This window comes from Mytilus trossulus, chromosome 4 (assembly GCF_036588685.1).
Source record: "Mytilus trossulus isolate FHL-02 chromosome 4, PNRI_Mtr1.1.1.hap1, whole genome shotgun sequence".
Classification (NCBI taxonomy): domain Eukaryota; kingdom Metazoa; phylum Mollusca; class Bivalvia; order Mytilida; family Mytilidae; genus Mytilus; species Mytilus trossulus.
The window spans coordinates 31,885,781-31,899,935 of record NC_086376.1 but is presented as its reverse complement, the minus strand read 5'-3'; positions in this window follow the sequence as shown (position 1 = coordinate 31,899,935).

Sequence of the window (14,155 nt, the reverse complement as noted above, 5' to 3'; positions counted from 1 at the left end):
AGAAAGAGGTGGGGCTATAATTTGTTTTTGTGTATAATGTTATATATAAATAATATACTCACAAATGTTGAAGCGATGTCATACTATTGAATGATCCATTCTGAATCTCTGTCAGCGAATTATTTTCCATATACCTAAAACAATTTTTATTTATTAACTATAAACTATAAACGTCAAGTATGACTATCAGTTATACAGATGTTTTTTTTTTTTATATGTAAATCATATAAGCCGATAGCAGTTTCTTCTGTTAAATATTGGAAGGTATGTTTTCCACAATGAACTATAAGAGGCATATATCTTGCATTAACATTAACTGTTTGAATGGAGCTATTATGTGTTTCTTGATTAATGTTATATATGCATGATACTGTTTACTCACAGTGTCAGAAACGATGTCATACCAATAAAAATTCCATTTTTTTTATTTATGAGGGTATAACACAATTTTTAACATTAAACCGTACCCTTTTATTCTTAGTCAGTAGTTCTAAGCATTTTTATTGGTAATAGTGAGTAAATTGGAATATTTCCATTACAAATGTGTCATATTGTTGTACAATGTTGAATTATAAGCATTTGATAGAAGTAAAATACTACCAAGGCAAAAATAGTTTACCTAAATTCAATTCTTATAAATCGATTAAAAAGACAAAGAAACAAATACAAATCGAGAGTATGGAAACACACTCTGAAAAGGAGCGAGACCAGGTGCAATGAAAGGGAAAAGTATCGTATGCGTTCCTCCACCGCCATACAATTCCCTCCCCAGTAGACACTTCATAATTGGGAATAGGGCATACTTGGTTAAATTACTGATTTAAGCAGCACATATAACAAGATCATCTCTCGGATACCATTGACTTTTTACATGTTATCCCTTATAACTTTGCTAAGGTAGATCATCGGTACACATCTCCTCAGATAGAATTTTCTTATACTTTACCAAAATGAGGACCCAAGTATGCTTTTTTTCACAAATATAATAAAAAGTACGAGTCACTTTGCTATTTTCAAGCTACGAGTCTTTCAAAATTGCATTAGTTTGCTAAACTTGTTTTTGCACAAACACATTTATAGTATAGAAATAAATGTATGAGATAGAACTTTGAAATAAAATATGAGAAGTTAAAAATAAAATTTTCCTATAGGTCCGGGATACAATTTTTAACTAAGAGAGTTATCTCCACTTAAATGACTAAGAAATGAAAATTGATTCTCAAAACCACAACTATTTGGTAATTGTTTCTAATTATTTGGATAATGCAATAAATCAGTAAGTATTTTGATCTCTCTAATGTATCATTTTCATTGCTTTCAAATCCATCTTGTTTTTTCATTCTCACATTGACTGATAAATTAAAATCTTAAACGGTCGTTTGATCTTAACACAATCTTAAAAATAAGTTATTCAGTCATGTTTATTCCAGTTCAAACATTTTTTTTGCAGTTAACGAAGTACTATTCAATACCTTTTCTGACAATTCAGTATCAATTTGATATGAACAAACAACCTCTTAATAATGAGAATATGATCTGATCAGTACTTTATTAACTTCTATGGATAAGTCTGACTGATGTGTTGCATTTAGTATGACAAAACCTTTTATAATTTTGGTTACTAAATGCTATTCAATTTCATACTCCTTTTGGCCCTTTTAATTTTCTTATTCGATCGTCAATGATGAATCTTTGGTATACAAAATTTGCGACTGGCGTACTTCATATTAACCTAAAATTTGATGAATTAATTTACAACTACTGTTTCGATTGCACAGATTACAGAGGATTCCTCATCGAGGGTGTAGACAACCTAGACGACATGAATAATCATTTGTATAGTACCGGTTATTGTTCACAACTGTTTAAAAAACTTTGAATTTTTCGAAATACTATGGGTTTTCTTACCTAGGAGTTAGTTACCCTTTCTGAATTTGGCAACACTTTTCAAAATATTGGGTCCTCATTGCTTTTCAACTTTGCACATAATATTACTTTGTCTATTTTAAATTCAAACGCCACTGGTGGGACTATTGAAGACGTAACGCGCGTCTTGCGTATAACATTTTTTTCCTGGTAACATTGGTGTTTGTTTTCTACAAAATTGTTTCAAAATTACGTTAATCTGCAGTTTCCAATAGTTGTTAGTGCAGATTCAGTTGAGAAGAGCTATAATCTCATTCAATGTCACATATACATGATATACTCACAGTGTTTGAAGCGATGTCAGACCATTGAAGGTTCCATTTTTAATCTCTGTCAGTAAATTGTTTCGGATATTTCTACAATGTTTATTAGATATTAGTTTTCAAAAGTTAGATCACAAAAATACTGAACTCTGAGGAGAATTCAAAACCGAAAGTCCCTTATCAAATGGCGAAATCAAAAGCTCAAACACATCAAACAAATGGACAACAACTGTCATATTCCTTTCTTACGAAGAATATATTAGAATAAACGTGGTCTTATAGATAGCCGATCATCCACTTGTATGACAGTTGCATAACAGTGTGAGAGTAAATGGAGAAAAAACCGATGTCAACATAGAGAGGGATCAAAATAATCAATCGGTACAAATTCTAAATTGTTTTTTTTTTAATTCTTTTCATGCCATTATTGTTTTTGTTAGTCTCATTTTTTCTTAGACGTATTATGTTTGATATATTCAAAAAGGATATTATTTTTAGTGTGTAATTAACATCAAAATATGCTGGGTCTTCAATTGTTTGTATGCACATTGAACATCAAATTTATGTGACGTATATAATTTTTCTAACGTCAGACACTCAAATCAATCCATGTGTTCTTAGACAGTAGATGTTATTGTGTCCTGTTAAATTGTTCCCTTTAAAAAGTTTTGGATTCTCATATATTCTATGTATAATTTTTGGACTAGTTTGAATCTCGGTCTATTTCTGTAATTTATTCTTACATACTTTTGATTTTTTAACCCTGTATGCGTACATTGCCTATGTAAATTTTAAAATTGTTTGTATGCACATTGAAAGACAAATTTATGTGACGTATATATTTTTTCTGACGTCGGACACTCAAGTAGATCCATGTGTTCGTGGATAGGTTTTTGTGTCCTGTTAAATTGTTCCTTTTAAAAGTTTTGGATTCTCATAAATTCTATGTATAACTTTTGGACTAGTTAGATTTCTGTAATTTATTCTTACACACTTTTGATTTTTTAACCCTGTCTGCGCTCATTGCCTATGTAAAATTTAAAATTGTTTATAATCCAGGTACTTTTGATAACTATTGTATGCACATTGAACGACAAATTTATGTGACGTATATAATTTTTCTGACGTCAGACACTCAAATCAATCCATGTGTTCGTAGATAGTAGATGTTGTTGTGTCCTGTTAAATTGTTATACGATGATGACTGATGTTCCCATATTTTGACTATTTTATTGATTGTGACTGTTTATTTAACGCATCATGTAAATGTAACGGAATTTGATGAGACTGTTATTAAAGTGAGAGGGTTAGCGCTATAGAACCAGGTTTAATCCACCATTTTCTACATTTGAAAATGCCTGTACCAAGTCAGGAATATGACAGTTCTTTTCCATTCGTTTTTGATGCGTTTTGTTTTTTGATTTTGCCATGTGATTATGGACTTTCCAAATTGATTTTCCTCTGAGTTCAGTATTTTTGTGATTTTACTTTTTACCCTGTTACTAAATTTTCTGGACTTTTAATGTTTTTGTCTACACCAAGAGAGTTCATTAATATCATAGCATTATTTATGTTAAAAGTAAAATCACAAAAATCATCAATGTTATCCGATATTTCATTGGTATATAAGTATTTAAAATTCAAATTGTTTCACACTGTTAAGCATCAATGTCCTTCATCTTTAAGGGACCTTTTAGGTTTGTCTCTTTTACCCTTCCAAATAAATGTTATATTAAGATTTTGAAATCTTGCAGTATTTCTGAAGAAATGAAGGTGTTTGATGCAATATATGTTAGGTTTGTTTAAACAATTGATTTGATGTTAACTATCTTTCCTATAATAATGAGATTTATTTTCCTCCAATCAGATATTATTTTTTTTTACATTTTTTTTTTTTTTTTAAGTTTAATTTTTGACATTCTTGTTTATTGTGATGCCCGCGTCACACTGTCCCGATTTTTATATACGATGGACACCCGAATGCGAAAATTGTTAGTTCGTACGAAGTTGGTCCCGATTTCGTTAAAATACCAAAAAGTGACCGAAGCAAGTACGATGTTTAACGAAGTCTATACTACGGTGCCGAGATTATATACGATAGCAAAAGATGGACATACGAAGGTTGACCGAAGACGGGTATTTGAGCTTCATATCTCAGCCGAAGCCTACACGCTGGATCACGAAGGCTACACGATGGATTACGATGATGGCGCGATGGCCATACGATGTCTAAAAGACGTCGTGTACAGCTTACGGTGCATTTCAATTATATGTTGAAGGTATCACGCGTTTTAAATTGTTTGATCAATATTGAATATATATTACATTGTACATTTCATTTCTGGTTTAATCATAAGACGGAAGACCGTGGGCTTGAAGGGTAACACTTGACTCTGAGTCTCTGCTTATAATGCCACCAAAATCAGGGAGAGGGAGAGGGATAGGAAAAGGAAAAGGGAGGGGTATGAGTCTAGCAGGAAAGTACAAGACCAAAAGAAAAAAAGATATAGAAGTGGAAAGTTCGGAATCGGATAGCCATAGTTTATGTATCAAATATGAATATTCAATTTACCATTTTTTGCATGTGTCATATTCAAATACAGTGTCCATATTTGTCCCCAATATGTTACATACGAGGGGATGCCACGCTCGGCATTGCCTTGTTTGAACTGTAAAATATGTGCACTAGTGTGAATGATCACCCATAATTATGCCCATGTTAACTGATCTATCTTAAAGGTAAGGTAATGGGTTCGTTGACCCCTTTTATTCAAAAAGAGCTCTTTCCAGTAGAATATCACAATAATATAGACAAAAGGAAGGATGTGGGGAAGGCAACAAATGCGGCAAAATATAACATATAGAAAACAAAATGGTTATGGAGTAAACATTCGTGTGACAACAACTCAGATGATGCATAAAAAATCAGAATAATGAAGAAAAAGTTGGTTTCCCTATATACGTGTATCTGCAGTGTTGGTGTACGAGGCGCGTTTATGATTTTCATTTGTTACTTCATATGAAAAGTTGGCAAAAACTAATATTTTACTTGTAAAATTAAATCCTGAGCCTGTGATAGCTGCTCTTCTTGTTCCATTTTAATTAATAGAAACAACGCTGTTGCCTTTCTTGTTCTCATAGAATCATATGATATGAGCTCCATGTTTTGTGAACGTCTTTCTTAACTGTCGTATTAGACTGACCAGTGCATATCGCGCATGGCACTTTAAATGTATTTTAGCGCGAAAATTAACTTATATTTAGCTGGATTTATTGCCGTCGTAGTTCCATCTTGTCCTGGATGGATAATCATTTGTATAGTACCGGTTATTGTTCACAACTGTTTAAAAAACTTTGAATTTTTCGAAATACTATGGGTTTTCTTACCTAGGAGTTAGTTACCCTTTCTGAATTTGGCAACACTTTTCAAAATATTGGGTCCTCATTGCTTTTCAACTTTGCACATAATATTACTTTGTCTATTTTAAATTCAAACGCCACTGGTGGGACTATTGAAGACGTAACGCGCGTCTTGCGTATAACATTTTTTTCCTGGTAACATTGGTGTTTGTTTTCTACAAAATTGTTTCAAAATTACGTTAATCTGCAGTTTCCAATAGTTGTTAGTGCAGATTCAGTTGAGAAGAGCTATAATCTCATTCAATGTCACATATACATGATATACTCACAGTGTTTGAAGCGATGTCAGACCATTGAAGGTTCCATTTTTAATCTCTGTCAGTAAATTGTTTCGGATATTTCTACAATGTTTATCAGATATTAGTTTTCAAAAGTTAGATCACAAAAATACTGAACTCTGAGGAGAATTCAAAACCGAAAGTCCCTTATCAAATGGCGAAATCAAAAGCTCAAACACATCAAACAAATGGACAACAACTGTCATATTCCTTTCTTACGAAGAATATATTAGAATAAACGTGGTCTTATAGATAGCCGATCATCCACTTGTATGACAGTTGCATAACAGTGTGAGAGTAAATGGAGAAAAAACCGATGTCAACATAGAGAGGGATCAAAATAATCAATCGGTACAAATTCTAAATTGTTTTTTTTTTAATTCTTTTCATGCCATTATTGTTTTTGTTAGTCTCATTTTTTCTTAGACGTATTATGTTTAATATATTCAAAAAGGATATTATTTTTAGTGTGTAATTAACATCAAAATATGCTGGGTCTTCAATTGTTTGTATGCACATTGAACATCAAATTTATGTGACGTATATAATTTTTCTAACGTCAGACACTCAAATCAATCCATGTGTTCTTAGACAGTAGATGTTATTGTGTCCTGTTAAATTGTTCCCTTTAAAAAGTTTTGGATTCTCATATATTCTATGTATAATTTTTGGACTAGTTTGAATCTCGGTCTATTTCTGTAATTTATTCTTACATACTTTTGATTTTTTAACCCTGTATGCGTACATTGCCTATGTAAATTTTAAAATTGTTTGTATGCACATTGAACGACAAATTTATGTGACGTATATATTTTTTCTGACGTCGGACACTCAAGTAGATCCATGTGTTCGTGGATAGGTTTTTGTGTCCTGTTAAATTGTTCCTTTTAAAAGTTTTGGATTCTCATAAATTCTATGTATAACTTTTGGACTAGTTAGATTTCTGTAATTTATTCTTACATACTTTTGATTTTTTAACCCTGTCTGCGCTCATTGCCTATGTAAAATTTAAAATTGTTTATAATCCAGGTACTTTTGATAACTATTGTATGCACATTGAACGACAAATTTATGTGACGTATATAATTTTTCTGACGTCAGACACTCAAATCAATCCATGTGTTCGTAGATAGTAGATGTTGTTGTGTCCTGTTAAATTGTTATACGATGATGACTGATGTTCCCATATTTTGACTATTTTATTGATTGTGACTGTTTATTTAACGCATCATGTAAATGTAACGGAATTTGATGAGACTGTTATTAAAGTGAGAGGGTTAGCGCTATAGAACCAGGTTTAATCCACCATTTTCTACATTTGAAAATGCCTGTACCAAGTCAGGAATATGACAGTTCTTGTCCATTCGTTTTTGATGCGTTTTGTTTTTTGATTTTGCCATGTGATTATGGACTTTCCAAATTGATTTTCCTCTGAGTTCAGTATTTTTGTGATTTTACTTTTTACCCTGTTACTAAATTTTCTGGACTTTTAATGTTTTTGTCTACACCAAGAGAGTTCATTAATATCATAGCATTATTTATGTTAAAAGTAAAATCACAAAAATCATCAATGTTATCCGATATTTCATTGGTATATAAGTATTTAAAATTCAAATTGTTTCACACTGTTAAGCATATATGTCCTTCATCTTTAAGGGACCTTTTAGGTTTGTCTCTTTTACCCTTCCAAATAAATGTTATATTAAGATTTTGAAATCTTGCAGTATTTCTGAAGAAATGAAGGTGTTTGATGCAATATATGTTAGGTTTGTTTAAACAATTGATTTGATGTTAACTATCTTTCCTATAATAATGAGATTTATTTTCCTCCAATCAGATATTATTTTTTTTTACATTTTTTTTTTTTTTTAAGTTTAATTTTGACATTCTTGTTTATTGTGATGCCCGCGTCACACTGTCCCGATTTTTATATACGATGGACACCCGAATGCGAAAATTGTTAGTTCGTACGAAGTTGGTCCCGATTTCGTTAAAATACCAAAAAGTGACCGAAGCAAGTACGATGTTTAACGAAGTCTATACTACGGTGCCGAGATTATATACGATAGCAAAAGATGGACATACGAAGGTTGACCGAAGACGGGTATTTGAGCTTCATATCTCAGCCGAAGCCTACACGCTGGATCACGAAGGCTACACGATGGATTACGATGATGGCGCGATGGCCATACGATGTCTAAAAGACGTCGTGTACAGCTTACGGTACATTTCAATTATATGTTGAAGGTATCACGCGTTTTAAATTGTTTGATCAATATTGAATATATATTACATTGTACATTGTACATTTCATTTCTGGTTTAATCATAAGACGGAAGACCGTGGGCTTGAAGGGTAACACTTGACTCTGAGTCTCTGCTTATAATGCCACCAAAATCAGGGAGAGGGAGAGGGATAGGAAAAGGAAAAGGGAGGGGTATGAGTCTAGCAGGAAAGTACAAGACCAAAAGAAAAATAGATATAGAAGTGGAAAGTTCGGAATCGGATAGCCATAGTTTATGTATCAAATATGAATATTCAATTTACCATTTTTTGCATGTGTCATATTCAAATACAGTGTCCATATTTGTCCCCAATATGTTACATACGAGGGGATGCCACGCTCGGCATTGCCTTGTTTGAACTGTAAAATATGTGCACTAGTGTGAATGATCACCCATAATTATGCCCATGTTAACTGATCTATCTTAAAGGTAAGGTAATGGGTTCGTTGACCCCTTTTATTCAAAAAGAGCTCTTTCCAGTAGAATATCATAATAATATAGACAAAAGGAAGGATGTGGGGAAAGCAACAAATGCGGCAAAATATAACATATAGAAAACAAAATGGTTATGGAGTAAACATTCGTGTGACAACAACTCAGATGATGCATAAAAAATCAGAATAATGAAGAAAAAGTTGGTTTCCCTATATACGTGTATCTGCAGTGTTGGTGTACGAGGCGCGTTTATGATTTTCATTTGTTACTTCATATGAAAAGTTGGCAAAAACTAATATTTTACTTGTAAAATTAAATCCTGAGCCTGTGATAGCTGCTCTTCTTGTTCCATTTTAATTAATAGAAACAACGCTGTTGCCTTTCTTGTTCTCATAGAATCATATGATATGAGCTCCATGTTTTGTGAACGTCTTTCTTAACTGTCGTATTAGACTGACCAGTGCATATCGCGCATGGCACTTTAAATGTATTTTAGCGCGAAAATTAACTTATATTTAGCTGGATTTATTGCCGTCGTAGTTCCATCTTGTCGCCTTCGTACTTTTATTCGATGGCAACACGACGGGACTACGAGTTCTTCACGAAGTCGTGTTGCCATCGTTAGACCTTCGGGTAGCTTCGTAATTTATTCGTATAGACATCGAAATGTCAAAACTGCCCGATGGAAACGATGGAAACACGAATGCAACACGATGTTCAAAGATGCATTCCCGGAGACATTACGATGGTGAGGATGGTGATACGAATTCAATACGATTGACATTACGATGTCTACACGAATGAATCACGAAGCTACCCGAAGGTCTTACGATGGGAACACGACTTCGTGAAGACCTCGTAATTCCGTCGTGTTGCCATCGAATAAAAGTACGAAGGCGACAAGATGGAACTACGACGGCAATAAATCCAGCTAAATGTAAGTTAATTTTCGCGCTAAAATACATTTAGAGTGCCACGCGCAATATGCACTGGTCAGTCTAAAACGACAGTTAAGGAAGACGATCACAAAACATGGAGCTCATATATGATTCTATGAGAACATGAAAAGGCGACAGCGTTGTTTCTATAAATTCAAATGGAACAAGAAGACATGTATTACAGGCTCAGGATTTACTTTTACAAGTAAAATATTATTTTTTGTAAATTTTTCATATCAAGTAATATAATGAAAATCATAAACGCGCCTCGTACACCAACACTGCAGATACACGTATATAGGGAAAACACCTTTTTCTTCATTATTGTGATTTTTTATGTATCGTCTGAGTTGTTGTCACACGAACGTTTTCTCTATAACCATTTTGTTTTCTATATGTCATATTTTGCCGCATTTGTTGCTTTCCCCACATCCTTTCTTTTGTCTATATTTTAATGATATTCTCCTGGAAAGAGCTCTTTTTGAATAAAATGGATCAACGAACCCATTACCTTACCTTTAAGATAGATAAGTAAACATGTGCATAATTATGGGTGATTATTCAGACTAGTGCACACATTTTACAGTTCAAACAAGGCAATGCCGAGCGTGGCATCCCCTCGTATGTAACATATTGGGGACAAATATGGACACTATAAATGTATATGACACATGCAGAAAATGGTAAATTGAATAGGCATATTTGATACGTTGGGGACAAATATGGACACTATATTTGTATATGACACATGCAGAAAATGGTAAATTGAATACTAGTATGCATTTTTAATGTCTTTTAGACATCGTATAGCCATCGCGCCATCATTGTTATCCATCGTGTAGCCTTCGTGATCCATCGTGTAGGCTTCGGCTGATATATGAAGCTTAAATACCCGTCTTCGGTTAACCTTCGAATATCCATCTTTTGCTATCGTATATAATTTTGGCACCATCGTATAGACTTCGTTATTCATCGTACTTGCTTCGGTCACTTTTTCGGTATTTTAACGAGATCGGGACCTACTTCGTACGAACTTTCAATTTTCGTATTCGGGTGTCCATCGTATATAAAAATCGGGCAGTGTGACGCGGGCATTACAAAAATAAATTTCAAGACTTTTGAAAGGTGCAGTAAAATACATTTGTATCTTCAAATTTATCACGTCAGCGTTTCAATAAGCGTATTCAATTTCAAACGTGAAAACGAATCAAACATTTCTATTACATTAGTAGCAAGATTAGAATCATCAGCTAATGAGCAAATTTTAACAGTATTGCTTTTACCGTCTAGTTTTTTAAGGCCTTTTAAGTAATTATTTTTCCTTATCTTTATTGCCATATGTTCTACCGTTCATTTCAGCCGAACGTTTCGTGGTGTTCCTGGGAATTGTCTTGGCTTCGCTTAGATAGCAATGATAAAACTTGTTATTGTAACATGTGTAAAGTGTATATCAATAATAAGTATTTTATTTTTTTGAGATGGTCCCTAATGTAGATGTCTTAACTATAGACCCTCGACTCTAAAATTGTCAACAATTTTTATTTATCTAACATGTCTTAGAGGACCATATATGACCAAATTCAATGTTAGTAAAAATCAACGGTCTGCTTTATACATTTTTTGTATAACAACAACAAACACGTAATAATGACAGACAAGTAACTAGAAACTCCAGATAACTAGAAGATTGAAATATAATTATTAATTTCATTCAGGTTTGACGTTCAAATCTATGTTAGATATTATATTAAATGTAATGAATCTTTTGCTTCCTCAAACGCAGATACCAAGAATGATCTATAATGCATTTAAAATATAACATTTTATTAATACGCTTACTTACAGATTGTAAAGTACTGGAAGATCTGAAAATGCTCCAGTTTCAAGATCCGATATTTCATTGTTATATAAAGATCTAAAATGTAAAATTGTTTCACACGGTTAAGCTACAGTATGATAAAAAATATAAACACTATACCGCTGCAATAAAGTCAGTCAAACTCATAAATCTAAAACTAACTGACAACGCAATTGCTAAAAATGAAAAGACAAACAGAAAAGTGATAGTACTCTTGACACAACATAGAAAACTAAAGAATAAACAACACGAACCCTACCAAAAACTAGGGGTGATCTCAGGTACTCCGGAAGGGTAAGCAGATCCTGCTCCACATGTGGCACCCGTTTGGGTCTTCATTGCTTTTCAACTTTGCACATAATTTTACTTTGTTTACTTTAAATTCAAACGTCACTGGTGGGACTATTGAAGACGAAACGCGTGTCTTGCGTACAACATTTTTTTCCTGGTAACATTGGTGCTTATTTTCTACAAAATTGTTTCAAAATTACGTTAATCTGCAGTTTCCAATAGTTATTAAGTGCAGATTCAGTTGAGAAGAGCTATAATCTCATTCAATGTCACATATACATGATATACTCACAGTGTTTGAAGCGATGTCAGACCATTGAAGGTTCCATTTTTAATCTCTGTCAGTAAACTGTTTTGGATATTTTTACAATGTTCAACAGATATTAGTTTTGAAAAGTTAGATCACAAAAATACTGATCTTTGAGGAGAATTCAGAACCGAAAGTCCCTTATCAAATGGCAAAATCAAATGCCCAAACCCATCAAATGAATGGACAACAACTGTCATATTCCTTAATGGAAACAGGCATTTTCTTACGAAGAATATATTAGAATAAACGTGGTCTTATAGATAGCGATCTTTCACTTGTATGACAGTTGCATAACAGTGTGAGAGTAAATTGAGAAAAATAAACGATTTCAAAACAGAGAGGGATCAAAATAATCAATCGATACAAATTCTAAATTGGTTTTTTTTAAATTCTTTTCATGCAATAATTTGTCAAATATGGTTTTTAATGTGTCAATTATATACATTACAATTAATTTTACAAAACATTACATGGCACTCATATACCCTCACGACACTTACCAAGGAGGAAATCCTCGATAATCATAGATAATAATCTGATTCACGCCACATCTAAAATAGGCAGTTTCACTTAGATGACCCAGCAATATATCGTTGTTTTTAAGGACACTTATGTAGTTTAGGTGATGGGAGATCCATTTCTCATCTTAAGTTAAAATTTAAAAGGAACTAGAACATACCTTTGATTATTCTTGATTTCCTCTTTCGTGATCAGTGTCGTGAGGATATATTTTGAGTTTGCAATTGAAATGTCAATACCTTATTCATTTTTTAAGCAGTTTATGTAATGATTTACATACAAAAACGATTTGGTTTTGGGCTTTATCTGCGTGGACAACAGGATTTTTGTCAAGGAAGTAGGAAAAGTGATTTGCAACATTGGGTTTTTAAAGATACGATAGAGGTCAACAAAATGATAATGTCAATTAGCTCACAGTGGAAGATATTTTGTTTGTACCTATTTAAAACAGATACTATCAATTAAAATTAAAATAACTCCTTGTAAAATCACAAATCACAATGTTCAACCAAAATCACAAAACACAATGCTGAACCAAAACGAGAACATATAATTTAAAATGGACAACCAGTGTACATTATATAACAGTACGTTGTTACTATATCGTTTTATGTTTCTACTGGATACGAAAAATCACATGGTACGATTTATATCTAATTAGGTATCAAAGGTACCAGGATTATAATTTAGTACGCCAGACGCGCGTTTCGTCTACCTAAGACTCATCAGTGACGCTCATATAAAAATATTTATAAAGCCAAATACTAACAAAGTTAAAGAGCATTGAGGATCCAAAATTCCAAAAAGTTGTGCCAAATACGGTCTAAACAGGACGTAATTTATAGTTTAGTGTTACCTGGCTTATTGATTGTGTGTTGATTTACTTCGGTGAATGCAAAACAATACCTAGGAGTGTTCAATGTTCATCATGAGTGTGTATATCTCAACTGGTTACTAAAATGACATACCATAGTATATAACCGTAAAAACAACATCGTGTAGCTTGGTCAGCCAAGCATTAAAAAAAAAATATTTTTCACAATATTATATTTGATTTTTTTACCTCAGCAAATAATTACAAAAAGTTGAATCTTCCACGCAATGAAATCAAAAAGTCAACACTATAAAAGAGAAACGCTGAAATCTTTATTATCAAAATGGTACTGTAAATAACTTAATAAGTAATATTTGCTGGAAGGTGTGATAACATTCACATTACTAGACGAAACTTCACAGGGATATTCTTGACCCAGTGTATTTTTCATCAGTAGGATATGGAATCCTGTAAGGACTCTGTTGTAACTAAGAAATGTAACATATAACCAATTTAATGTGAGACCATTTGATTTTTACAGTAATAATTCTGAATCAAAACATGTTCGCACCAGTATATAACCTAACCTGAACATTATATGTCCTTCTAAAAAATGAACGAAGATGCTTAGTACATGTAAGCAAACAGAAAAACAGCAATCAACGTAAAATAGATAAAAATAATGTCCAATTGAATACAGAACTGCGTCATGAGCCCATGATACGCCCAAGTTTTTTCGCGGAATATCAATGTAATATCAGAAAGGAGTAGGTCTGGTAAAACCCCTTTTTGGTCCCAAAATATAGCAGTTTTACAAA